The sequence below is a fragment of the Bactrocera oleae genome, chromosome 6 (genome assembly GCF_042242935.1).
Source record: "Bactrocera oleae isolate idBacOlea1 chromosome 6, idBacOlea1, whole genome shotgun sequence".
Lineage (NCBI taxonomy): Eukaryota > Metazoa > Arthropoda > Insecta > Diptera > Tephritidae > Bactrocera > Bactrocera oleae.
Window position 1 is genome coordinate 40697582 of NC_091540.1, and position 27938 is coordinate 40725519.

The 27938-nt window shown below is 35.4% G+C and overlaps 1 protein-coding gene across 1 annotated transcript in view; it reads right to left on the reverse strand.

The window, feature by feature from the left end:
* Positions 1–27938, reverse strand: part of Ccn (cellular communication network factor protein Ccn) — a 119853-nt gene that overhangs the window by 62602 nt on the left and 29313 nt on the right. Inside the window, exon 4 of the mRNA XM_036366522.2 lies at positions 651–722. The gene's annotated coding sequence lies outside the window, so the exon portion shown is untranslated. The remainder of the gene's footprint in view (positions 1–650; positions 723–27938) is intronic.

The window sequence follows — 27938 nt, forward strand, 5'->3', positions numbered from 1 at the left end:
ATGTTGCTTTACAGCTTTGTTATTGCTGTTGTTGTTACTCCGTACACCAGCATGTACTTACTCTACCTGTTAAAACCTTAACCACAACTAAATAATTATTCAAAAAAGTGAGTGCGCCGGCACGGACTTTAACTCATACCTCTGACCAGTGCGCGCAGCGTTTGTACACTGAGCCAAGGTACTTTTATGATATTTCTTAACATACTCGCTGTTTCTTGCATGAAATATTAATATGCATGATATTTATTTAATTTTTTTTTTTTAGTTTTATAGTGTAAGCATATTCGTGGTCACGGATTCACATTTTTTTAGTACACATTTTTTTATATACGTACTTTAGTAATAACTGAATTTAATGCACTATGGCTATTTATTGTATTTTAATTAAATGAGGTAATTACAAAAAAATACGCTTTAGTTTTATAAAAGCATTTTGAATTAATTATTACTAAATTTTTTTCTGCTCGAATCCTATTGACCTTTATGTTTTAATCAGTTTTATATATACCATAATCAGTGTGTTTTTGCAATAGTTCCATATAACGGTATTTTTAACACAAGCGGGCAACTACTTAAGTAAGCATTTATATAATCCATATATAATATTAAATATAAATAAATAAATAGTTATTCCTGTTTTTGTCACTTACGTTGTAGTTTTTCCGTTAGTCGGTGTCCTCGTGATGAAGTTTGCATGGGAATAGTCGACTGAACACTCAGCGCTGAAAAAATAAAAGAGAAGGAGACTGTGTAATAACGAGTATATGGAGGTGAAAACTGCCGACAATTTATGATTAAAATAGAAATTGAAATAGTTCGTGTTTAACTAACTATGCTACAGAGATAATACAAATATTTCTGCACATTTCTGCAATGCCTTTAATTTATGCAACAGAGTTCATATATGCATGGGTGTGTGGGTGGATAACACCCACTTGTTATGCGCTTGTGTGCATTCTTCTAAGCCTACTAATGAGTTTTTATGTAACATTTAATGACACAACATGAGCGAGTATAATAAAATTCATTTCAAAAGTTGTAATCTCATTCATTACCTTCGCATTGTGGCAGTCAAAGGATGTGGCAGGGCTGAATTTATGTCGGTGCAATGGTGTGTGTGTGTGTGTCTGTCTATGGTAAATGTAAGCAAAATGATATATGAGTCTTTCTTCACAAAGTGCTGGGGGTGAAATATTATCGCGATGGCGAGGAGATGGGTAGTCACTACACATTTGCATACAAATTAAACCAAACCATTTGTTGAGAAAAATGTGTGTGTGTAATAACACTCGCATGTATTAGCAAAATGGAATTAAGACAAATTAACTGGGTGCCTTACTCAGCTGGATAAAATTGAATGGGGTGCCCTAATTTCGGTATGAGCGCATTTTGTAGAAAGTTACAACAAATTTACATATATTTATAGAAATTACGAACGAATTGTATAAAGCAGCTGCTTATCGCATTAACATGTAGTTATTATTGTTGAAGATACATTTTTAATCTCGTTTTTATTCAAATGAAGTCTCCACCTGAAAAATATCAGAATAATTTAATTAATTTACATTGAGTTGTGCAAATTATTTCAATAACAAATTGAAGGAAGAATAGGTTAAATTAGAATTGTGTCATTATAAAGAACAATGCTTCGTTTATCATAAGCTTCTTAGAAATAAAGTCTTCTTAAACTTCTTTTAATCTGTTTTTTCCTGTGGTTTCGAAATTTATGTGGATTTTTATAAAACTATTTTCTATAGATGTTTTAAATAGAAAAACTAAGATAACTACTATAGTAGCTGAAACCGCGTTACTACATTCTGAAATGTGCATAGTGTTTATGCTATTATTAGCAATATTTCCAATGCCTAGGAACTAAATATGGGGCAAAAAATCGTTTGGTACCATTTAAATAAGGCGAGATATTAAAAGAAGCTCAATATGTGGGTGCCATACGAGTTAACGAAAAAAACATCATCGACCTATTTCGCGAACCGCAAAAAAAACTAATCCATTTCTGAAGCGGGTGGTCACTGATGATGAAGAGTGGATCACTTACGATAATGTCAAGCGAAAGCGAGCTGAATTGTTGTTAAAATCATCAATTTAAAGCAAGATTTTTCGATTGATTTTTCTGCTTATTTTGAATGTACATGAAGTTGATCACGCAAATAGTTTCGGAAATAAGAGCGTACTTGTATGACCTCTTTAACTTAGTGTAACCCGCAAGCAAAATTTGAAATGCGTTCTTATCAAAACACTGTCTTCAGAATCGGTGAGAAAAATTTATCGAAACGGCTGAACCGATTGAATTGCTATTTTCACCCCCTCAGAAATTTTTATGAAGTAATGCTTTTGACAATCACTTTGATTTGTTAAGCCTTTCTGAATATAAATTTTTTTTACAAAACTCTACTTTTTGGAAATCTACGGTTTTATCAAAAATCAAAATCTTGACTAATATTTCGATCTTTACTTGTGTTCTTCTCTAAATATAAAATTATTCTTCAAAATGAATCTCCGATTACGAAAGTACATTAAATTCTAGTAAATAATAGCTGGTGCGAAGTAAATACCAATTTAAGAATATAGTAAATTCAGTTTGACCAAAGTTTCGCTTTTGGTATAAGTATTCGGATTATAAATTACTTCCAAAACATGAAAAGAATTGGAATAAGTGCATATGGTAAATGCAACTTAAAATTTACGAGGAAAACTTAAAATGAACAAAATTTTTAAAAAATAAAATCAAAGAGCTGTCAATTGTATCTGCAACTGCAACATGCGGTAAATTAATGTTTCTTCGAGTGCTTAGTAAATAACAATGACATAGAAAACACGCACTAATGCAGACGAGTGCCTGCAACTGAATGCAGAATGGCGCACGTTTGAGTTGTTGCCTACAAACAGGCGTATGCGCTTGTATATGTTCTATAATAAAAGCAAAGCATTGTTTAATTCAACTTGTGATGTTCTATACGACTTAAGCATGGATCAAACATACATACAAATACATATATGGTGTATTTCTGTTTTTTATTTTATATAAAAGCACACATTTGAGTTTTTGTGTAGATGAATGCCGGAGCGCCTCACGCGTGCGAATTTCAAATGCTGTACAAATGCCGTTAGCTATTGTTGCAACATAATCTGCCACGAGTACGACGACTAGTCGAGCAATGTTCATTCAATTGCGCGCTGTGGCATTCAGTTCGTTTTCTATTTATTTATTTATTGTGAGCATTTTTTAGTGGGTAATGCTTTTGTAATTGGAAAATAATCAAAATACAATAAAAGTGAGAAGGTTTATATGCAACAAATGCGCGCAAAATTTTAAGTTGGCAGATTAGCTCAGATTTATGCGCATTTTGAAATTAAATAAGAAACCATTTTGGCCAGAAAGTGCGCAATTATTAAATAAATAGATATTCTAATATGAAAATATTAAAAAACTAATATTAATTAACCCATTTTTTTGTATTCTTACTGAGATATTACACTTACAAACCAGGAAAACAATTTTTTGTGAATTTTTTTGAAGTCATTTCTTCATCTTTAATAAAAAAATAAAAAATGTACATTCGCTGAATTTAATGTACTTTAAGAATTAATTTTGAAAAATTTTGGGCTCTCTTTATCCCTTAGCTGATGTGCAGGAGGACGCTCCCACGACAGTCGGGTCTTTGTAATTCGAACGGCGCAGAATTCTTCCAATTTCTTTTAGAATTCGTTCTGCTGCAACAACAATAACTGAACCGCAGAAAAAAAATTTCTGGCGGTCGGAGAATATTTTTCTGCATAAAATTATATCAAATCCAAAAAAAAAATATATATTACTATTAATAAACACAGGACTCGATTGGTTCAGCTCTTTCGTGAAATTTGAAATTTTGTGAACCGATTGAGGATAAAGTTAAGGAATTCATACAAATACGATGTTGTCTTCGAAACTATTTGCTGTATCAACTTAAATATTTGGAGAATATGCTAAAATATGTCTAGTTTTGATGTATTAAAAAAATGAAGTGTTTGCAATTCGCAAGTGAATATAATTCCTTAGGTAGAGTTTTAGTTTTCTCTCCGCAAACAAAAAAGAAATAAATTTTATATGAAATTTCTTTTCTCAGCTTTTTAAATATTTCAAAATTTTTCTCTTCCAAAGCGTACTTAGTTTTGCCTTATTAGACAATAAGTAGCACATTGTCTCTAGTAAAACACAGTCATTTCCATGAAACACTACAAGCAAATTCACTCAGCTCGGCTGCTGCCGCTGAAAGGTCTTGACGTAGCAATGCATTTAATTCGCGTAGACTTTATTTAATTTAATTCGACATGCAATTGCTTTTCTGTATACACACGCTACACGTGCATATAAATTACCTATGCAACAACCAACACACTCTTACATTAATAAATAAGTGCATTAGTGTGTGCGTGTACTTCTGCAACAACCTGTGTTCGCTTTCATTTTAAATTATTTAGCTTAATCGATTTTGCTTGTCTTGTCGCATTGCGCCGGTGTTAAAATATTAACTCGAGCGAATTGAATATTTCACTCTTTGTTGTTGCTTAGCAATATTTTCAACTCTTAAATAAAATAAAAATTAACTGCTGCTGCTACATAATTGCATTGCTGCCGTGTAATGTGTCAGTGCGCCGGAAAGCATGCATTAATTACTTCTGCTCCAATAATTATCAATGTCTCTGCCACGTTGCATCCCGTTAGCACACTCACAGCCACACCTGCACCTAATGGAGCGACCTTCAGCTGCGAGCAGCAGCTTAAATTTCACTCTTTCCACTGCAACTGTCTGTTTAATAATCGACTGTGGAGCGGTGAATGCAGGTGATGTGGCAACTCTCCTCCACTTTCGATAACTCAGAACTTTAGTTAAGAATTCGAATTAGCCACTATTACCTCAAAGCGATATTTACTCAAATACACACATACACGCCGACACATGCAACTTTGGCTACCCTCACTCTCACACTCATTCCACCTGCCATTGTTTGCATTCACTTTTGCCCTTTTTCGTTGCGCTCGATTGATTAAAAAAGCCAACTCCGGAGCGTCAGTCGACGTGCTGTGGACGTCGAGGTTTTGCCGTAGATTTCTGCTGACATTGTCCTAAGTCTTTGCTCACTTTGCTGAGTCACCTATAATGCGCAGTTATGTACAATATATATGCTTGTGCCATTGTTCGCTCTGCTCGCCTACGTACACATATACATATGTATATTTATGTAAGTCACTAAGTGTGTATGTGTGTGTCATAAGAGGCCCCCTACATATAGCGCTATGTCTAAATGAAGCTGATTGATTGGAAAATTCGTGTGTGTGGTTGTGTGTTCTGAATTTGTCATATTGGTCATTATGCGGTCCATGTGGCCAAAGTAGGCCTGTGTTTAATATTAAATACACTAACAAAATTTGTAGCATGTGCTTTGTTTGTGCTGAGGAGAATAAAATAATTCTATTAAAATATGGGTAGTTGTGACAATCATAAATGTGTAAATTGGTTGTAAATTAGTAATGTATGTAAATACAATGAAGTAAATATGTTTTATTTATAGGACTAAATATATTGATATCTATCAAGCGCAGTTATTGAAGATTTATATGGAATTTTCCAACGGTTTACCAGGACAGACCAGCTACAAAGCAGGTGAAGCCACAGTTTTTTGGAATGGAAAAGGAATCCTAATGATTTATTATCTGCAGAAAAGTAAAACAATCAACTCTGATTATTATTGCAGCCTTTGTGATAAAAGACCTAGTTTGCGTTACGTAGTCCATGAGAAGTAGTCATTCTTCAGGATGCCAAGGGCTTGACACACATTTTAATAAGTTCTACGGGTTCACTCCTCTTCCAGCGTCTCGTACCGTGCGACATCCAAAGGTTTGAAGCGTTGCCTTGCTATTGCAGAAGAAGTGCACAACAGATGCTCAATTGTCTCCCTGTTGACTTGCTATTGACATTTCCTGCAGTCATCTCGATTTGTCAGCCCTATTATGCAGTGTGCCGCCACCAGACAATGACCAGTGAGTATTTGAATTATGTTCCTACATTCTCTTCTATTAAAAGTGAGCAGGAGTTTTGTGTATGTTTGGTCTACTGTTTTGCATATGACTTTTGCAGTTTTGCATTACGATGTATCATCGAATCGAATTTTAACATTCCTTTCCAGCTTCTTGTCCCGATCGTCGTAAGGTCAATACATGGGTTTACCAATGTCTGACCTGTTATCGGATGACTATTGTACACCACTTTTGTGCAACCTCGTCCACTATCTCGTAGCCATCGATGCCTTTGTGATCTGGCACTCGGTCAGTTTGTATGGAAGATAAATGCTTTATTGGTATGAGCAATATGTTCGCAGATCGTACGAGCATATCGAAGGTTATCAAATATTTTTCAAGGCATTACATACATTAGTTATTTTTAATTTGGGAGATTTTCATGATCTTCACTACTGTTTTCTCTATTACTTTTATTAGAAAATGGGAGCTTATTTGCTTCGATTAGACGTCACGTGCATGCTTTGATCCTGCAATAATTTAGTAATAGATTTCCCACCAGTCGAACAGGCAGCTCACTGGATAACTAGTCTAGCTAAATATGTTTCAGGTACCGCCAGATTTTCGTTTAAGCTATGTATGATTTTGACAGGCAACTTCTTGGAAGAACTTAAAGGTGCTGCTCAGTTGTTAATCGCCGACTAGTGCTTCCAAGTTCATATTTTTATCCATCTGGACCATGAAGTAAAAAAAATAGTTGATTGAAAGTCATCATTATCATTTCTTGATCTGCTTAAAATCGTATATTTTTATTGTAGCTCTTTTTGCAAGAATCAACTGATCTTAGTATAGAGGTTTACATATTCAGAACAGACTCAAATCTTTATACAGCCAAGAATTATCAGTACTGTCATGATATTACTTCATTTATTTTTTTTTTCTGATACTAATCACCTTTGATTGACGAAAATAAGAGGATGACTAAAAATTTTAACAGCTCCATTTTCATGTAGCAGTTACTTTAGTACAAATGCTCCCAGCATTAAAGGCAGAACCGTTTTATGTGAATTAGCTTAATATTTGAACAAAGGCATTTGGTTTGGGAAATCTGGTCACCAAATGATAAAAACTTGTTAGCGATCCATTATTCTCCAAGTCCAACTATAGCCTTTCCTTTCCTACTGCTTAATATATTATATATTTTTGTTTTAGCATTTTGGTAATATACATACCTCTTTATGAAAAAAGGAGATGAGATAACAGCATTTTATGTTTTTGAATTATGACCTGGAAATGATGGGTCATTCTTGTTGCACCCGGCAGAAAAGAAAAAATGGTTTATACCTATGTTTATTATTTACCTATGGTATTATTATTACCATGACGTAAAAACTATTTAATAAAAAGTTAATAACACTGTGTAAAATATGTAACTGCTTTATTATTGCAACTTTTCGCGGAGAGAAAAATATTTCAATCAAAATTATTCGTCCCTGTCTTTTATAGTTTTATTGTCTCAATTAAGTACATTTGTGTGCGTGCAAATAAAAAGCGCTGTTTGCTGTTAACAAGGTTGTTGTTGCTGTTGCCTCATCACAACATTTATTATACTCATTACAATAGCCGCAAGGTGTTCTCACGACTGCTGATTGTTTTCACACACACTTCAGCCGCCTTTCCAAATGTGGCGTGTATGCACGTACAAACGGAAGTATGTGTGTATGTTATATAAACACGTTTGTTTGTGTGTGTGCCAATGCGGCTGCGTGATTTTTCTATTAGACAGCACTCATACGCCGTGTTGAGCAGCGGCCCATCAAAATGTGTACGATGTGTTAACATAAGTATAAAAAATAAAATAAAAAGCAGTAGGTGGAAGGGGAAGAGGAAATGGAAGCGGAAGCGGAAGTGGTGGAAACTCGCATTGGCCGCATCGGCCTCAGAAAAAAGTTGAAGTTTGTTGTGAAGAACGTGCTCGGCAAGTGATGCTTGCTCGGCGCTGACATGTGCTACATGAATTTAATGAGCAAACATCTATAAGAAAATGTATACGAGAGGCAAAAGGGGGCTGGGAAACCGAAGCAGGCGTGTAGTACGTGCGCTGAAAGTATGATGCGGTAGGCAATAACAAAAATTTGACTTCTTTGGGAAAAGGCCGCCGTCGTGCAGCTAGGTATAAATGGCGGAAATAAGCAACAACAATGCAGCCTAGAATATCAAGAGAATAATCTGATGTTGGGAGCATGGCTGGCCTGGAAGAAAAACTACTTCTATGCAACGCGTTTGCTGCTCTTTGAATTCATAATTGGATAATGTAATGTCAAAATTAAAGCATTCAATGCTAAACAGCATTGTCATAGGTGAAGAGAAAATTTTCGCGCTTAAAGTTAAAAATATATTACTGTTAATGTTTATATGTTTATGTAATATGTATGTGCCATATGAATGATATGAACATACACGCTTTTTGAGGCTTTGCACTTTTGAATAAAGATACTTGAAGAGGATGATGAAAATATATCTAATGATATGAGCCCACTACTTCTCAGCACATGAAGGCTTTCCTTAATTGCTGTGATCTCCACTTGGAAGACATTGTAGTGATCTGGTAGACGGAACTCGATTTTGGTATCTAATATTGCTAAAAAGATACCACTTATCACTTTAACCCAGCCATTTAGATGCCTCTGTTTTTAAATTTAAAATAATTTAAAAAAAATTATACTTGTAATATGTAAAAATAATTAAATATGGATTTCAGTAAATGGTTTATCGCCATAAAATTTTGTTGATCTGATTTAATTTGAATCAAAATCATGAATGATTTCAAACACTTTAAAATAAAAAATAAGAAAACAGAAATTTTATGATATTAAACTTAAACATAAAATGATGTTTTTATTAAGAACATTTATTTTGGCAAACAATTCACGCTTAACCCTCCCCGAGGATGCTGACTGGTAATAGATACCACAGTATCATGACGCAGGCACACCAATGAAAAGATGGTGGAGAGTAAGTTCTCGTTGCTACACAATACCACGGATTTTCGAAATCCTATAGAATTGAACTTAGCTTCGGTCTAATATCTAATCTAATATTGACTTTCATTATAGGGAAGAGTGAGTTAGGGGCAAGGTGGACAGGAACCCAGGGATAAGCATCTAAATGGCTGGGTTAAAATGATAGGTGGTCTCTTTTTAGCAACATTAGATACCAAAATCGAGTTCCGTCTAGCAGATTACTGCAATGTCTTCCAAGTGGAGATCACAGCAATTAAGGAAAGTCTTCTTGTTCTGACAAGGATTGGGCTCATATCAAGGGATATATTTTTATATACAGCTAGCCAAGCAGCTTTGAGATCACTAAAGTTTCTTAGGGTTTCGTCAAAGATAAAAAAGTGCCTTGATATCTTACTGAATCTAGCATCTTAGGGTTCCAGGACATAGTGACATCTCTGGTAACTGTGAAGCGGTTTAAGTAGCCAGATCAGGCACTATCCAACAATTAGACTCCGGAAAAGAGGGAATTTATATGCCTCTGGCCACTTGCAGATTTTTAATGGACAAACCAAATATGTTGACAGATATGCCAGCAGGCCAGTAACAGCATATAATGACTATAGTATAACCTGCCAGGAGGTAGACGAAGAGGATACTATAAAACATATATATGCGAATGCAAGGCTTTGTATGAAAAAAGTATCGCTACTATCGGTCGAGGGTTTCTTGACGACGTTTCGGAGGTTACATCGAATACAACTTTTTGTACTGATGAATTTCATCAGAAGCACGGGGGGTTTCAGAGAGGAGACAATAGAGGAAGGGGATTTCAAGCCCGATGATATCATGACGAGCCTTCTAAAGACCTAGGTGCGTCGTCAGACAGCCACCCTACCTACCTATCCATTCGTTCAATATAATTGGGCGGCATTTAGATCGCAAGGACTTTCAGTATTTTAACACTTTCAAGGACTGCTTACATTATTCAAATATTAGGCAGACTTTTTTAAATATTTTTATCAGTATAAAATATAACTTAAAAGAATTTAGACAATCGCGTCAAAACTTAATGATTGTAGCTCATTTTAAAGCAAGGATGTTAGCTCAGTCTAAAAAATACGACAAAACAACTTTATACTCTCGCAAAGTCAAATGGTATACTCGTTTTAGATTTCTTTGTGAATCTTGCCACCTTGTTCTATGTTGACCGATATTTTCGGTAAAATGTCAACTATACGCACTGGGGTCCACATATTCAGTACCTAGGGGCTTGAACAGTTTGGGTTCAATTTATATAATTTTTGGTCACAAGGTGGTATACTTTAAACTTATTATTCACGCATATTTTTACGCCGATATAGTCATTGTTGCTTGATTTGCGTACTGGAAAGTGAAAAAATCAGATGGAATTTAAAATGATGTTATATCGAAAATAGGGGTTGTATTTTTCGGTTCTTCGATTTTCGTATCATAACATAGAAATATGAGGAGAATATTATGCACTGAATTTGGTTGAAATCGGTTAAGCAGATCCCAAGATATGGGTTTTCACCTAAAAGTGGGCGGTGCCACGCCCACTGTCTCATTTTGAACGCGGTTCCTATAAAGTTATCTCATACCATCCCAGAGATAAAATTTAATGTCTCTGGCGTGTTTAGTGCTTGGTTTATCGAGCTTTAAGCATTTTTTAACAGTATTATACCTTTAGCGGCTTAGGAGATATGTACATTAGGCCTAATAGGAGGTGGGACTACGCCCACTTAAAAACAAAATTTTAACTGCAGATGCCCCTCCCTAATGTGATCCTGTGTACCAAATAACTGTCTTGTATCTTATTGTGTAGCTTAGTTATGTCAATTTATTTGTTTTTGATTAATGGCGTTTTGTGGGCGCGGCAGTGGTCCGAATACGCCTATCTGCAATACCAACCATCTTACGGTACCAAAAAACATGTGCATCAAGTTTCATAAAGATATCTTAATTTTTACTTTAATTACAGCTTGCACAGACGGACGGGCAAACGTACGAACGGACAGACAGTCAATCGGATTTCAATTCATCTCTTCATCCTGATCATTTATATATACATAACCCTATATCCAAATCGATTATTTTTAGGTGATAAAAACAACCGTTAGGTGAACAAAACTATTATACTCTGTAGCAGGATGACATAAATGCCAAGGATTCCATTAGGGTTATATTCCTTTTTCCTAATAATTTCCCAATAATTGAAGTCGAAAACAAAAACCGTTAGAATTTAAATAATATGTATATTAGCAGAATAAGATATTTTTACAATCAAGTTAAATGAAGGTATGTGTGTCACTATTGTATAATAAATCATGTCAAGAATACAAAGAAAAACACCAAAATTAGTATAATGGTACGAAAAGTTGCAAAGAAATGCGACAGTTTGCCCTGACCTGCGCTCAAACATTCTATCCACAAATACACATTTTTCAGCGGCCTTTTCCTTCTAGCATTTTGATTTAAATTCAAATTGCGCGACTACAGCTGAAGAGCCGACAGCACTGGATATACGAGTTTACTTGTGGATTTAAATTTTATCCAAAGTCTGCCCACTTAACACTATTAAACAGATTTACCATCTTGAGGAGCTTTAGTGGCTTTCCCCTACGCTGCACGCACCTTTATCTTCAATTTTTTATATTTGTGTTTTTGCTGTTTCTCATCATTCGCGTCCGCTTTGACAGCTGTAATGGTGAGCAGCGCGCATTATATAATATATGCTTGCTTTCGCTTTTTTATCTGCTGCTGTAATTTCCATTTTATTTTGCTTGTCATTAATGTTGGCAGTATTGTTGTTATTATTTTTACGTGTTATGTTCCGTTTATTCATTTTTATGACTTTGTTACTTTTTCGCATTTTTTGGCGTTTTTTTTCCAGCAGCAGCAGTCGTAATTGTTGGCAGTTTGGTGCGCGTAATATTTTTGATGATTTATATTCGTGTCCTTAAATATTTATGCAGGTCCATTTACACTTTTAAATGACTATAAATATTTAATTGGCTCCAATTTTAATGGCACAATTTTTTGCGTGGCGCAGCGCCGGTTTCACATGCCCGTTTTTGTGATTTTATTGGAATTTATGTATGTTAATATGTGAGTGTTTCTAAATCCGTCAAGGTGAACTAAATTTTTCAGTGAATATTTCATTTTCCAATGTTTTTCCTTTTTAACTCGAATTGAATGAAACATAAAAGTGTATAATGGAAATTTATAAAATTACTGGAATAATCTTCGCTTGGTAATTTTTTATAATCCGCCGATCTCCAATTTTCCTATCCGTGTTTTGCATAGAAACTTTCCATGTATGGAAAATGGGATTAATTTAGCCGTCTGTCTGTATATATACGAACTAGTTCCTCAGTTTTTAAGAGTTGTAATCTATTTAGACAGGGGGTAAGCATTTTTGAGAACTCATACCGTATATCAAATACACAACGTCTTTCGTGTCCTGTACAATGCTGGAATGACTAATGGAGCATACCAGCACAGAGCTTAGCACTTTCAACGTCAACGCCGATTGACCTTAACCAAAACCTTAACAGTTAGATCTAAATATAGAAAAAATTCGTTACAGGATGGTCCAGAAAACTGCCGTTATTGGGATTAAGAAATAACTAACATCAGAGAGCGCCCTTAGAAAATAATTAAATAAAGAATAACCAGCAAACCAACACAAACATCTCTTTGATACTGCATTGTGGCTGTAATTAAGCACTCAATATTAATTTGTATGACATTTTTGAATAAATAAACGCATACATTTCTTTATAGAATTCATTTGGGTTATTGCTTTTCTAAAAATACCTAAGAAGCTGCTTAATTAATATTGACTTATGTTTCGCATTAGATCCAGCTCAGTTTCATAGCCGCACGCACACGCCTCCACAGTTTTATAAACACAGTTATAACCATCAATGAGTTTGGTATTACCGTAGCGATTGATTAAGTAATCAGCAGTGAAGTAGCGGCTGCGATTGTTTTATGGAATAATTGTGCGATTTTAATTAAGCAAACTTCTTAATTTCCTTTCAGCTGACAGCGAACAGGAGCATTAACCTCTAGCATGCGTAAATGACGCTTTGTTCACGCACTCTAGTTTGTGTATGTGTGTGGTGTGGCGATAAGTGGTGTTAGAGAGCTTCTGAATGGGAAAATGCTTCACAAAGTATTAATGATTCACGCTTTGGCCATTAATGTGATGTTAACATCATTTCGAGTTTTTGCTTTTATTTTCGAATTTCTTTTCTTTTTTATTTCAACGCTTTCGGCAACAACAACTTGCCGGAAGTTCGTGCCGAAAATGGAGCGCACTTAAGCACTCGAGAAAGCAATCAATAAAATTAACGATGTATTAAAATGTACCGGGACTTAAAGCAGAAAGTGAAGAATAAATTACCAAAAAAATAATGAAAATGAAGTGTTAAGAAAAAGTGAAGAATAAATTACCAGAAAATAGAAAATAAAGTTAAAAATAAAAGTGAAGGGCGCACAAAGCGCAGAAGAAGCGAAATTTGTGAAATATAGACCTAAAATTATGCTTTGAAGGAAGCACGCAACAGCAGAAATATTGTAAATATGCGAGTGTATTTGCGCAAGCCACCAGGGTATTTGCTCCCAATCAACAACAACCACACTCAATTCAAGTTTACTTCTTTGACCAACTGTGGGCGCCCCTGTTTGGCAGCTGCGGTCTGGGAATTCTACGCCGACGTCTACCATTGTTATTAATTAAGCAAATTGACCCAGTAAACATCAACAAAACTGCCACAGCAATAACAACAAGAGCGACAATAAAGTAAACAATAACAAAAAAAAAACATCGAAGTAATCATCATAAATAACATTAAAATTGGCTACGTCATTATCCAGCAACAAGGACAAACTGGGTGGTTGTGCAGGCATTTGCGTATATGCGTTGGTGTGTGTGTTTGTGTAGTGAGAGAACGGGCGCAAATGAAAGCGAATGCCAGCAACTTGACTGCCAAGTAACTTAGAAACTAATTTCACATTTTGTTGTTGCTCAGTTTGCTGCCTTTTCTAGCTATGTTTAGCATACAAATAATGGCGGTTATTGCTATTGTTGTTGCTGCAGCTATTGTGCCGCTATTTTATGCTCATGTAAACCAGCTCAGCCGGTGATTATTACTTCCCTTTTATCGACTTCAGCTGGAGCTGCTTATTAGCGTGCTGTGCGCGGAAGTTGTGGCTGTTTTGCCGATTAGTATGTTCATTTATGCATTAGGGTGGTGAGTTTTGTGTTTCAGTAATATTTTAGTTTTGCCATTACTATTATAAAATATTTTAAAATGATTATTATATATAAGTGTTGTACACATGTGTTTTAACTGTGCCAGAACAATTGAAAAAAAAAAATTTAAATAGCATAATTTTTGAGTTCTTAGAAAGGCTTAGTAGACAATAGTTTAGAAGCGTAACTTAAAGTTGGATTGGAATGCACATATTTTAAAGTTAAATGCAAAAAGGAACCGTAAAGCAATTCTCATTATTCACAAAGGCTCCCATTTAGTTCAAAAAGGCTATCTATTAATATATAATTAGATTTATGAACTTAAAATTTCAAAAACAACTGCAGAAATTATCGAGAAAAAAAATTAATTAATATCATCGTAATATATACATAGAAGTGCATGAATTATCGCGAATCACAAATTCAAAAGAGCATTTGTGCTTAGGTAATATTTTCTATGAAAAACTACTAGTATTATCAGATTACAATGCCTGTAGGGAAATTGCTAATGTACAACTTTCATTCCAACTGGGTCAAAATAAAAGCGATAGCAAAAGTAGGCATGCCAATTTCGCTGACTGAGTGCGGATTATGCCAAAAAGCGCGCTTTAATGTGGGGAACTCGTTATTTCTGCGCTTTTAATATGCCATGGTTGCCACAATGAAAGGCAATGCCACAGTATGGCAGATGAAAGTCATGTTATCTGGATGTGTATGTACTTATATGTCTATGAACTGTAGTATACTCTTATATATATATATATACAAGTATAAGTGGATATATTAGTATATGCTAGTATACGAGTATACTTAAAAGCTTTAAAGGATGTTCAGGCAGAGTCAGAAGCGGCAGCTTTCAATGGCGCATATGTGTCTCGACTTTAACGGCAAATATTTGTGCGTATGTGTGTGAACTCAATTCACTAGTTTATTTAGTTAATGAACTTGAAACGCCACGTGAACTAGGAGGAGAAAAGCTACGAAATTGTCTAACAAAAATGCACGTAAAAAAGTGTTTGTAGTTGAACATACATATGTACACATACACTTACGCTAATTTATGCATGATGCTAAACCATAATTAGCATTTCCCGCGCAGACTATTTAAAGTGTGTGCGAAATTTAATGTGGATTATTGTGCTTTAGCACGTCATTGTCTGAGATCTTCAACTGCTTAGCAGCCATTATTTAAATATTTAATTCCAATTTCTGAAGCCTACATTAGCATATGTAGATTAGTATTTTCGGCGAAGAGCAACAAAAGCGAGTCAAGTAAAGTGGAAAGATAAGTGCGCTAAGTAGCTGAAGCTTCTTGAGCACACATGAGTTGATCGATATTATGTCAAGTGGCAAGGTTGTACATGTGTTGGTGGATGACTGATAGATTGTTGTTGCAGTATTTTAATCGCTTCATGTAACTCTGCTTTAACTTATTTGCAGCAAGATACTTGAAAATCTTCCATGCTTAGTCAAATTAAAGCGACAAGGTAAGGTAGATTCATAGGAATATCTAGAAGGATATACATATAATATTTTTGAAGTCTTCAGAGGACATATTATTTATTTATAGTTATATTTATATATATTTTAATAAGAAAACTAAATATTTGGAATATCAGGTACTTAGATAACCTTCCCAGAGCCACACCAAATCAATAATGGCAAAATCTGTAGCCATCGCTGATTATATAGATTATTAAATTACCAACACAGCTCTTAATTCAAATCTTTAAACTTCCTCAGTTTAAGAATTCTACAACACATAAGGTTTTTGACTAATACAGTAACTATGCTTGCTGGGCAGAATATAATTAATATATTAGGTCATCATAGTACTAGTGTTACGTGTCGCATCATGTCATACTATACGGCGCTGAAAACGTGTTTATTCGCGCTAAAAGTTTGTCTTTGACAGTTTTTCGATTGATTAACTCAGTACGTTGTGAGCGCTCGTCAAAGAATGACACCAGCAAAGAGAAAATTCGCTATATTTAACAATTTTTCTTCGATCAAGGCGAAAAAGCAGCCAAAGTGGCTGAAAAAATTAATTTAGTTTACGGACCCTATACTGTAAACGATCGTGTAGCACAAAAGTGGTTTGCTAGGTTCCGTTCCGGTAATTTCGATGTCAAAGATGTACCATGCGTCGGGAGGCCTGTCGTCGAAAATTGCGATAAAATCATGGAAATAGTGGAAACAGACCGTCACGTGAGCACTTATTTAATTGCTGAGGAACTAAAGATAAACCAGAAAACCGTTTGGAACCATTTGCATAACCTTGGATTCAAAAAGAAGCTCGATGTTTGGGTGCTACACGAACTAACGCAAAAAAACATGATGGACCGAATTTCCATCTGCAAATCGCTGCAGAATCGCAACAAAATCGACCCGTTTCTGAAGCGGATTGTGACTCACGATGAAAAATGGGCCACTTACGACAACATCAAGCGCAAACGGTCGTGGTCAAAGCTCGGGGAAGCGGCCCAGACGGTGGCCAAGACCGGATTGACGGCCAAGAAGGTTTTGCTGTGTGTTTGATGGGATTGGCAAGGAATCATCTACTACGAGCTGCACCCTATAGCCAAACGCTCAATTCGGACCTCTACTGCCAACAACTGGACCGCTTGAAGGTAGCACTCATCCAGAAGAGGCCATCTTTGATCAACAGAGGCCGAATTGTGTTCCATCAGGACAACGCCAAGCCACACACGTCTTTGGTGACGCGCCAGAAGCTCCGGGAGCTCGGATGGGAGATCCTAATGCACCCACCTTATAGTCCGTACCTGGAACCAAGCGATTACCATCTTTTCCTGTCCATGGCGAACGCGCTTAATGGTGAGAAGTTGGCCTCAAGAGAGGCTTGTTGTGTGGCTCTCCGAGTTTTTTGGCAATAGGGACGCAACCTTCTACGAGAGATATATAATGAAGTTTGCGCAAAACGGTGCATATTTGACTTAAATCGGAAAAATGTACACAAAAATATCATCTTTTGAAAAATCAATAAAAAACCGAACAAACCGCTTACTTTCCCAATACATTGAACTTGGAAATCTTTGAAAACTGGTCGCTGGACAAACACCATTACTTCCACAGACACAATATATATCTACTTAGGAATGAATCATAAGCAACAAAGTAGGGGTTTAGTAAGATACCTCTCTCTAAAGATGGATTTTCTGCCTTTTATTAAAAAAAAAGTTAAGAATGAATTTGGATGAATAGTTAAAGATTCTACAAAAATATTCATCTCAAAATTTCAACCGAAGCCTTACGCGGCTTAATGGAGGTTTTTGAGAGTTTTATAAAATTTTTAGGCACATATACTATTTATGTTTTCTACTTGTAAGATAAATATTTATTTTAATTAAACCATTTGCCTAGGCGTACGTAGTAGTTATTAACTCAAATTTATAAATCTATATAATACAATCTTTATTTAAATTTGCTCAGATTTCATATGAGTAACATATCCCCTATAATATATGATATGGTGATATAGAGTGGAAACGATAATTTTTTTGAAAATTCCAGCGATTCATAGACTCTATCCCGAAAGAGCTACGCCGGCTTGGCGACTAAGAATTAATCAAGCCAATTTTTAATACCCTGTTCTGATTAAAACCGTATTCTAGTGAGAGCCTTCTTCACCGATTCAGAAGGGCCTAAATCGGGACTATACAACCTGAGGCCGAGCAATGTTAGGTGGAAAATTATTGCCTCGTGTCTAGTCGCAAATTCTGAATATTTTCCAATAATGGCTTCATCCAGTTTTTGATGTTAATAATACTGATTCCATCAAATACGGAGCACTACTATGGCGGCATGAATATTCGGCCATCTCATTGTTTGGGGTTTTCGTAAAGGATCTATTTTTCGTCATCAGTCACAATCCGATACAAAAATTACTTACTTTTGTAGCTTTCAAGCAGCAATTTTGACATACAAAATTGTCTTTCAACGTCTCTAGGCTTCAATTCATATGGCACACAATCACCTTGAATTTAAAAGTATCCGGCTGTTTTTAGCTGTTTTGAAATGGCTGCTTGAGAGACTGCGCCCAAATCTTCCACGCCAAATCGCCACATTTAAATCGTGTTAACCACTTTTGGTAAGTACGCTCAGCTACAGCATGTTCACCATAAACTTCTACCAAAGTACGTTGATTTTCCGGTAAGGATTTATTTATGTTGAATTAATAAGCAAGAACTCCTCTCAAAAACACCTTTTCAGACATAAACTTCGACAAAAAAACGTACAAAGACAATAGCTTTCCAACACGTGTACGAAATATTGGAAAAATGGAATAAAAATCAAGTCACGCTTTTGCTTGGCAAACTGCATGAATATAGTTACAGACTCAATCTAAAAATATTCTTTCTACTGATTTATTTGGCTGTAGAATGAAGAGTACTCGGTTTTTCCTTTCTTGAATGCTGCTTCACGTTGGGTGGTGATGAGCTGTCTTGGGAATCAGTTGCAAAAACCTTGCGGTTGCGAGTACATATATATATATACATACATATCTATATCTATGTAAAGTGCTTCAATGACATGCAATATGGCAATTTCATCATTGACAAAATGTACAATATTTGTCGAACAAGTGCGTACAAGTTGTTATGTCCCTTTGTTCTTCCAACAACACACATACTTTTGCAGATAGCTTTACTTATTCGCAATTATATTTACATATCTACTTATAAACTTGTTAATCAATAAGTAATTCCACACTCACACTAACAATCCGACGCCTTGCGACGTCGTGCTGCTTTGGCTTGCAACAACAAAGCTGATATAACCAAAACCAAAGTAGAATTTATTATGCTGACAATAACAACCAAGCTGCCAACTAATTTCACCGAATTTTTCTTCTATTTCACTTTACTTTATTTATTGCGACTTTCTTTTTGCTGTTTTTGTTGTTGTACACGTTGTCCTTTTATTCCACTTTAGTAGCCATGCAATCTGCCATGAAATGTTCAAAAATTACTCGAAAACTTTTAGACAGCCGAAAGCGGCTCTTGTGAACCAGAGAGAGCCGACAAGCTCACACAAATAGTACAAGTGTCGCAGTTAGAAGTTTTGTCCCGTCATTATCATTAGCATTACAAGCAGCAACAATCACAACAACAAAGACAAACACTTCGTCAGCTGAATACCGCGATGTGACAGCGGAGCACACAGGAAGTGAATGAATTGATTTTATGGTGATTTCATAAACACTGGCTTGCATGCGTGCGTCCGTGTGTGAGTGTGAGTGTGTAATGAGCACCTAGAAAGTGTGAGCACTTGCTGTTAAATGTGCCACATAAATGCGCTGGTGGTTGCCACAGCGTGAGTGTGACGTGAGTGTTTTTGTGTGCGTCGAATGAAAAGCGAAAGTTTTTCTGACGTCAAGTCAACAGCAGCGAGTCAACCGCAAAGTGATGATGTCAAAGTTCTAGTTACGCTCCCGCAAGCAGTCTGGGTAAATAATTGTGTAAGTATGCTTAATGGTGGTTAGATCGTTGGATATTGGTGTATACATGACGTGTATATGTGTGGGTGTGTGCGACTAAGATTTTCAAAGGCTCACACCAACTTTAGCTAATATTTGCAAATAAATAACGGGCAGTTCAAAGAGAATGTAAATTGGCCATCAGCATGCCTGCCGTGTTGTGATAACAACAACAAAAGCAGTTATGGTGTGACTATAATTTAAGATGGATTTAATGCGATTCATTTTAAGGAACGGTTGTAATCAACTTGTTAATTTAAGTTAGAATTTCAAAGTCTCGCCTACATGTTCTTTTGTTCTTCAAGACGTATTAAGTTTTATGATTTAAGTTGAATTTATTGAACAAATTGTGTCATTAAATTTGCTAAGAAAAGTTTCCAAATAGAAATTAAATTGAGCATATTGACCACATTCTGCTTTTAAGAGGAAGTTTTCGAATATCAGATCTCTTTGCATGGACTGAGTTGTATGAATAAATTTCCACGATACGAATGCGAAATCGGTACTCGTTTCGGCGATACTGAGTATCATTTTGTATACAATATAGAATACTTCTGAGTGCTCGGTTTGTAGCAAAGCAAGGTAAGGGAGAGCATATGAAATCAAATATTCGAAACATACGATTACGACGCATAAGCCGATGTAGCGGCAGCAAGGAGAAGCTGTAATTACACTAATTTTAATGTTCCCTAAAATAGGATTCTAGCGTCTCTATGTACATGTGTTTGACTTTAGTTTACTTAGATAAATCATCATGCAAAAACTTCGATCTAAGTCAAAAATTAAGAAAAACTATTTTTTAAATTTGCGCACTGTAGACACATCAGCGAAAACATTTTAAAAGGCTATAAAGTCCCTATGATATGGTTAGCATGTCGAAGAAACAATTATATCGTCATTTAATAACTTACAGTAGCTTAAAGGAATCAAAACCCATTAATATTTAGCAAATCGACTAATTGTTTTATTTCGGTGAAGGAGTCTCGTAACCTGGTGTTCTCGTGAAAAAGTGTAGCAGTACGAAATATTGAAAACTTTTTTTATTTGACGAGGTATCTTCACAAAAATAAGTACATGTTAATATTTAAGGCAACAATGTATTCCCCGCAGAAATTGTTCAGATCATATCACTATATCATATAGCTGCCACACAAATTGAACGAATCAAGTTCTTGTAAGGAGCCTTTGTATTTGTGTAGGGTATTATAGCTTCGGTGCCACTGAAGTTAACGTTTTTTCTTGTTTTAAACTATATTTATTTTAATTGCGAAGTGTAGGGTCTCGCAGATCTCGAGCGAACATGGTTCAAGCTACTATACATCCTTTTAATGGAAAAAACCTTTAATTCTCAAACAATTTATGACAAAAATACATATAACAATCTAAAAGCTCAAACATCAGGCCCAACATGAACTAAGAAAACTCTTTAACTCTCTTCATAAATATTTTTGTTTCAAGTGCTAAAGATTGTGCCCAGTAAATAAAATTTAGAGAAACTACCGAGTAAAAAGAAGCTATTGCCTCAAATTACCATTAAAATTGTTTCCATTACCACTCACTCGTCGTTATTTCTGCAATTTCAAACATTTTTCGCATTCGTTCAGCAACCGCAGCTAATCTGGAATGCGAAGCGAAAGCGTTAAACGAACAGACACCAGCGAGAAGCGCACGACATAACCAACAACGAGAAGTTTATCAGCAGCAACAACCAAAGTGGCTAGAACTTTGCTACGCACAAATTTGCAGCACAAATACCAACAAACACACACATGTACAGTTATATACAGTTATAGAGATAGGAGTTGTTTTTCGACATTGGCGCCGAAGTCAGCGCATATTTCCTGCTAGTGAATTGTTCAAAACTTCTGCGGTGAATCACAATGAAATGAGACTTTATGCGCAGTCAATTGTTGTTGTTGTACCAGTGCGAACACGGCACTAGTGCACTGGTTAAGCAGTGAACTTTATATGAATGCAACAACAAATGGGAAAACTTTCAGACAATACTTTTCGTGAGTGGGTAACAGGCATCTGCCTCACGCACACACACACAAATGCTAGTTTATACATACATACAATTTTTGTTGGTTTCTCTTGCTCTAAAAAAAAGATTAGTACACACATGTATTTTAGCGAATGCGTGTGTGTGTGGCAAATAAAAAATGCTCAGAAACAAATCAGTCAAAAATGCGGTTTTCACTCAGCGGGGAGTTCGGGCAGCCGGTAATTGAATTGTGAAATAATTTATACAAACATTTTCGCCAATTTCCTAAGGGAAGTCGTAAAAAAATCACACCGAAGTTGCAAGTTATTTTTGTTAATTTCTCACATGCTGCTTCCTCTCTTTATAGCATGCATTTCTCACAGACAAGTGAATGCCATGTTGGCTTGGCTTTGGCAGCGCTGCCAGCGGATTTTTTACAAGCTTGCAAACTGAAATTTCGATTTATGAAAAATTAATGCGAAAAAGAGCGGAAGATTGATAAGCCAGTTTTCTTTTTTGTGGCAGAAGACCAGCTGAGAAAGCTCCGTTAAAGCGAAAGGAGCCACGAATTACAAGCGGCTGACTGAATTGGCGTCATAAACACATTTTGCAAGAAATACGTTGGTTTTCATGGAGAACTTGAAATAACTGTTATTTCTTATTTTACTTAAGAATTATTTTTAGCTTGCTATGGGAATATGTAGCTTAAAGATGACAGGAGCAAAATGAGTAGCGAAAAGAAATTGTAAATAGATAAAAGTAGGAGTGAGAATACAACTAGTGTTTGGAGAATAACGGCATTTGAGAATATTTGTGTTTTTCATGTCGGAAAACTTTGCACTTAACATTGATATTCTAAAGAGTTTTTATTATATGAATAAGTAATATATATAATCTATAAATGGAAAAAAAAATTAGTAAGGAGAGTACTGGATAAATTATTCAAATATATATATTTTTAGTGTAGGGTGATATTTTAGCAGGTTGTAATATATTATGCCTTCAGATATTGAACATGTGGGATTTGTATCTTAAACAAAATGTATATAGATTGTTGAACAGTTTCGACGTCATATTCATAAATCCACGTCTTGCCATCAGTAATAGCACGTTTAAAAATAACATATAGGGTCGTCATCTATGTTGTCAAGCATCTCTTTTGCGAGTCTACACACTTGATACCCAAAACAGTAACTGAAATGTGTTAAGTCGATCCATAAGAGATGTTGAGATCCTTCGACTTCGCGACTTTTACTGAATGCTTTGTTCCGCTCAAGTACTTCTGTTCGTGATAAAGTAGACTCCTCAAAATACTTTTGCAAAATTTCAAGCAAACTGGTTGTTACATTTTGTTTTATGGTACAAATCGCCAGCAAATGTTTTCGTGTCCTAATAAAAAAGTTGTGCCAATTTAGAAAAAAAATTTATTGATTCAGTTTTACGCGGCGTTCAACTTGACCAGTCTGTGTCAAATTAAATCAGTTGGTAGTTAAACAGGAGGATTAACCAGATTAATTAAATACTCTGAAATGGAATTCACTTTCTTATTTTTAAGCACCATTCCTCATATATAACTTATCGATATTTTGTGCTCTAAGCTCATCTTAAATATATTTCCACATTAAAGTCCCAACGAAGAGGATATACAACAACTATTTCTCTGAGAAAAATTACATTAGAGATGTTGTTGCTATAAAAAATAACCCATAAATGGAATAAATTACTCTAATACTTACAGAATGTATGTATATAAATTATTATACATATTATAGATATATACCATATAGACGAGTATGTATGTATCAGTACCTATGAAAGTGAAATAAATGGAGCACCTGTGGTAAAATTCAACAAATACCGTTACTAGTGTGCGAACAATGTCAGCTGCTGAGTTAAAAAATTATTACATAAGCATGTAGGCTCTTGATTGTGTGTGTAAGCGTGTGTTTGTGCGAACTGCCGCATCAGCTGTCCTTTCTGTGTGCAAAAAAATAATAAAACAAATAAAGCTTACCACAAGTCAAAACAAAAACATGTCAAATATGCGGCAAAAATAAATAATTTATGCATGTGTGTGTACGAAAGGTCCACATAAGACACATAAGTGGAAAATATTATTGTTTGTGTCGCGTTGACTGCCCGCCCAGCAAGGTTACAAAGTCACTAGAAAACGAAAGCTTCACACATTTTACCACCCAGCGGTGTGTTACATAAACGAATGCTGCAGCTGTTTTTCTGCTGAAAGTCAACAAAAAACTGTCATTCGGCGCATACCTCACCATGAATGGTGGAAGGTCACTTCTTAGACACACATACATACATACTTCTGATATACATATATATGAAAGTGCTATTGTTGCAGATAGCTAACACTTAATTACCGGCGTTGAACCCACCTGCTTCACACACCCCTGTGCTCATAGGAACTTGTATTGTGGCATCTTATTTTAGTTGTTGTTGCGCGCCACCGCTCATAAATAATATATAAATACAAACTAATTAAGTTGCTGCATGAGAGTACAAAGCGCTTGACACCGTCCTGCGGTTGCAGAAGTGGTGCTGTGGTTGCGAGCCATAAAATTGCCTGCAAATACACATACACGCACTCACACGCGCACACATATATCTGCACGTAATGGCAGCCAAGGCAACGCAGCAGCCAGCCAACTGTAGCCGCTAAGCACCTCTAAGTGCCGTTGCAAATGTACCGTGCTGCTGTTATGTCCTACAATAACAACGCAAAAGATTTTAACTATCTTTTCCATATAATAGGTGTATTTGAGGCTTTAGTGGCACTAGACGCTTAATTTCCCTTCCTTTCTGACTCGCCGTCGCAGCTACGATCGCTTGCGGCACGCTATAACGACTGTCGTTCCTGTTAACAACGCACTCGTAAATATGTGCAGCAGCTATGCTGTGGTCCAAAAATAAATGCTTAAGGTCTACCCTTGTCTTTTGCCTCTTAACCAACAGTTGTCCTGCCATCTCTTCCTCCACATACTTTATCTGGCTTTTAATGTAATTTTATTTTTCGTGCATACATTGTTGTATCTGTTGTACATGCTATGTGTTTATGTATTCATAAGTGTTTTTGTCCAGCGTCGTCTCTGCATTCCAAATTCGAGTGGCACTCACCATTGTCGTCGGCACTTCATTTGCAAAATGTCCTTCCACTGTTTTAATAACGGTATCGCGACTTGAGTGCAGCCAGAGTGTACTTACGGACGTGCTTGTATATGTACGGTTGTGTGTGTGTGTGTGTCAAACAATTGTGGTTAACTGTACACGGAAGTGCGCTAAGATTAAACGCAGTGTTTTCTCAAAACGAAATACAAGGACATTTTTCACCACCGAAAATTAATGCAAACACTTCGCACCTTGAATACTTAATTGATTCGCAAGATACACAGCTGCAGTGCCACTCACAGACACTTGTGTGTCAGCTTTGTATGGCATTAAAATGCGACAAAGCGCAGAATGAAGTAGTGCTTTTATATATTGCAAGTAAACGCCGCTCGAGAGCAAGGATGCAAAGGACTTGCATTAGAATTAGCGTTATCTCACGACTAAAATTTTTTAAATTACAGAAATGTAGCTGGTCAGAATTTTTTTTCATAAATCAAATTATTTAAATTTCAGACTATTTGAAGCTTAAGAACTTAATAATGAGAGCTTAAAGTCTTGGAATTTTGTACTATGTTTCATAAAAATCATCGATTTTTATAGACCGGATCCTTTTCATCCTTCGAGGGAATAAAAGTCGTGCTTCTTTGCAAGAAAATATTTTGAATACTTTTCTCGTTCTTTGTACTTATTTCTAGCCATAATCGCTTTCATAAACGATGAAAAAATTAAAAACTTTTGGACAAAAAAGAACTTTCTTTCTTTTCTTTCTGTATACAATTGCTAAAATTTTTTTTCTATTTTGAGATAAGTCATTTTTCATGCTGAACAGCATTACTACTTTCAATAACTACATCAAATAATATTTTTTTGGTTTTAATTTAGAAAGTTTTTGCTAACAATTAACTATAGTTCAAACTTACATAATTACAGCAAGAATTTCCGAAATACCATCTGATCAAATATGACCCGGACTGACAAGCAATACATTTTCACGTATTTTAATACAAATCTTTATTATTATTTAAAATAGGCTCCTGAGCCAATAAAGGCACGCGAAGGTCTTATCCAATTTTCCATACATTTGTATGGAATCCAGCCTTAGCATAGATGACCTTCAGTGTCCTCATTTTTGGGGCGATTGTTGAACTGTTTCAAAGTTATATTCATAAAATCACGTCTCCTCATCTGTAATTAAGCGTTTGATGAGTGTAGGGTCCTTAGCTACGTTGCCAAACATCTCTCTTGGAACCTCTACTTGACGTCGTTTCTGCAAAAGATTCATGTCTTTGGTACGAGGCTAGCATTGACACGCTTCATAACCAAAACATTAAACAAAATGCTTAAGGTGATCTTTGTCATATATGATTGAACGAATAATATTTTACATTATTGAAGTAAAAGGAAAATAAGGTCATGTGTATATTTTAAATTTTTTAGTAAGTTATCTAATAATGACATTTTCATTTTCAAATAATAAATATTTCCAAAAACCAGTAAGGAAGTACTAAGTTCGGATGTTACCGAACATTTAATACTCTCGCAAAGTCAAATGGTATACTTGTTCCAGATTTTTTTATATATTTTAATAATTAGAAGTAGGAACTGTTGCCTCAGGTATTTACATTCACAGTGAAATTAATTAGAGCAATTTTTAAACTAAATTTACTCAGATTATGAGATACCTTGTAATGAGTATATGCGGTAAAAGTCACCCGGAAGTTCAAAAAACTTTTTATTAGGTATATGAGGGCTATAGGAAGTATTGATCCATTTCAATCCATTTTTGACACAAAAAATACAATTATCGAGAGTTTTATTTATTTATTTTATTATATGAATTTTAATTACACGTCTTACACATTGACCAATATTTTCGGTAACAAGTCAACTATAGTCACTGCGGTCCACATATTCAGTACATTGGGGTTTGAACAGTTTTGGTTCGATTTAGACAAGTTTTAGTCACAAGGTGGCATACTTTAAACGAATTATTGACGCAAAGTTTTACGCCGATATAATCAATTTATAATAGTGTTATATGGGAAATAGGCGTGGTTGTATCTAAAATTTTACTCAAGTTATAGCTTGCACAGACGGACGGACGGACAGACAGTCACTCCGATTTCACCTTGTCTCTTCTTCCTGATCATTTGTATATACATAACTCTTTATCTAACTCGATTAGTTTTAGGTGATACAAACAACCGTTAGGTAAACACAACTATTATACTCTGTAGCAACATAATGCGAGAGTATAAAAATGTATTGCTTACGACTCAATCTCTCGAGGAAACAACGTTATGGTCCAATTCTTAGAAAGAAGTCGATTTTTCCATTTTTTTTAGTTAAAGAAATGTTCTATTGTACATACTCCATAATTCATTTTGAAATCAAACAGAGCTCTCTATCCATATAAAATATGATTTAATAACAGACCATTCCCACACTTTAATCAATGCGCCTAATGTAGGCCACATTTTTCTTTTGCATTTTGGTTGCTGTTTTGTGATTTTTATTTACGGAGATAAAAATATTTAGCAAAATAGTTAGTTACATGCATTCAAGTATTATAAGTTTACATCTTTAATATACATAGATACATATGCTTAAGTAGTGTTAATTTGCCTGCGATCTCCTCCATATATTACCGGGCAAACTGCGGGCCCTAAAATTTTAAATCTATTTTCACATAGCCAAACCTTTTAAGGCAGAAGCACATTAAAAGCTCACTATTAGAAATCTTAACCAATACTGGTCAATACAAAAATCGAACCGTCAAGATATCACGCGCCAATTTGAAATTTATATTTATTTTACCTTTCTTGTGTTTCTGGATGTGTGCGGCGCGTTTTTTCTGATGACCTTTTGATACCCTACATTTGTCGTATATATAATGCCCTACAATCGATAACAAACACACACATATTCTCGAATGTATTTGTATACATGTAAAGATAATAAATTCTACTTTCTCGAAACATTTCGGCTTGTCATCAAATCAAATCATACGCTCTGTCATTCAAATAAAAATC